Below are 2,329 nucleotides of genomic sequence, written 5' to 3'. Positions count from 1 at the left end.
GGGGTGGTACAGTATTGTCATAACCCCCTTTCATCACTATAACGTTTTATTAGACAGCCCTCCTTCCTTGATCGTACGTTCATTTCCGTTATGACCGATTCTGAGAGAGTGGAAAACCTAAACCTTTTATAATTTCCCTCACAATTTAAGTACCAGCTGAGCAGAAAAAAAAACTTCGTCCAAAGAAATGTGATTAACTTTCTTGTTTACGACTCAGTTGGCACCAACACTGAGCAAAAGGTAGAACATTCATAACGTTTTTTCCCCCAATGTTTTTTTCCTCAAGGGCAAGATGACAAAGCAGGTAATCCCCATCCAACTAACAGCTATTGCCGTGAAGAAGATGTATAACCAAAAGGCATTTTATAAATCGACCTGTGCATCATTTGTTCGAGAAAGCGAGATAAATTCCTGAAACAAAAAGTTCCAAGCGAAAAGTTCCTGTAGAAATGAACTGCAAGTTTTGAAAGGTTTGGGAATATGAACGTATTATAAAATAGGAAATAGAGTTATAATCACCGGGCAGCACACAGTGAAATAAAGCACTCTTGAAAAGGCAAGGGTGGCCCCGTGATTCCGTGATGGCAGCATCATGAAATAAAATTATTAATACTTCGTTGTAGTCTTGAGCTTGGGATTCCCTTGGAATCTTTGTTTGAGACAAATCTTGAAGAATGGTTTGGATGTAAAGACGTTATAAAAATCCAAGTTCACCAACTTAACGACTCATTGAAGCAAACCCGAATGCCAGAGTGGGCATATCATGTTATTGGCTCCTTGACCAGCTTAATTAGGATGACATGTTTATCCTACTGTTTCTATCCTACTGTTTCTCTCACGAAGCCCATTTCTACACCAACAGCTATGTGAATACATGTAGCAAAAACTGTAGCAAAAACTACGTGGGTTGGGGATCAGCAAAGCCCGACAAAGTTTACGAAAAAGGTATGCGGGATTAGAAGGTCATGGTATGGGCAGCGATGAGCTATCAGGACATCATTGGACCTTTTTTCTTTATCGATGAAAACCAGCATCACTTTACAACGAAACCCATATATCTCATCACCCTATCAATGTTTTGGAAAAGCGTGAGACTCTTTTTGGGGTTGGAGAGAGAAGTACCACTAGCGCTTTCAGCAAGATGGGGCTGCACCTCATGTCTCCACAGACGTTCTGCTCTGGACCAGCGACCATTTTGGTAATAGGACAGTCAGTAGCGGGATTGAGCCCAAATATGCCCCAACAGTCCAGATATGACTCCACTGGACTTTCACTATTGGGGTCCTGGAGGACAGGAGGGCGGAAAATTGCGCAGCTTTTACAATGTTATGCAACGGCCTACCCAATATGCTGCCCTTGCTATATATACGGTAAATTGCGCAGGTTTTTAAAAACGTGGTATCAATTATGTGGTCTGTAGTCGAATCAGAATCCCGACCTCAACCAGGTTTAACTGATTGAGTGTTCACTAAAACTAGTCCAAGACCTCTCTATCAGTATCAGGTTGGGTGTTGGAGGGGGTACATCGTTTAGCTGAAAATAGTCCGGTGAGTTTTTCTCAGAAGAACCAGAAAATAAATAAATAATATATCAGCGGCCTTGAATAAATGTGTATGCACAATGCAATTTAGTCGTGCTAAAAAAGATACTTAAAATGGAGGTTTTCATGACAGAGAAAGAACGAAAAAATATATGTACAATGAAATGAAATAACAGTCTTGATAATTGGCTAACTGAAGAGATCTACCGCTTAAACTTAAAGTTATCGAATTTCAAGTCGGTACCATCTCGAATACCTGCGCAACCTAAGAAATACTCGGTACCGAAAATACATACGCAATTTTCCAACATGTTTTAAAAACCTCCTTTGACCTTTTGGACAATAGGATTTATAAAAACCTGCGCAATTTTTCGCAGCCCGGAGGACAGACAATGTGGGCAAACCCTCAAGGGTGTTTAGGGCTTAAAAGAAGCCGTCATGGACGGCACGAAAGAGGTGTCACCCGAGCAGTGTCTTCGCGTGATTGTCAGTTTTACTTAGCGTGGCAGAATGTGCCTTATTCAAAATGAGAGGCATCTGGAACATATTATTATCTTCCAACTGTATTTGTTGCTGTCATATTTAACTGGAATTATAGCATAATAAATTCAGATTGACACTTCATGTTTCTGTGTACTTTAGTGTTTGTACCTCTCTATTCATAACGGTTTTACCAGCGTTCTTCTGGACGATTTTTTTTCTAGTCATCCTGCAAAAGAAAACCCCATTGGTGATTCAAACAAGGGTTATCCGGACCTTAAACCTGCATTGTGCTAAGTGAGGTAACAG

This window comes from Aplysia californica, unplaced genomic scaffold, assembly GCF_000002075.1.
Source record: "Aplysia californica isolate F4 #8 unplaced genomic scaffold, AplCal3.0 scaffold00181, whole genome shotgun sequence".
NCBI classification, from domain to species: Eukaryota; Metazoa; Mollusca; class Gastropoda; order Aplysiida; family Aplysiidae; genus Aplysia; species Aplysia californica.
The sequence above is the reverse complement of the archived record's forward strand: the minus strand, read 5'-3'. Positions refer to the sequence as shown.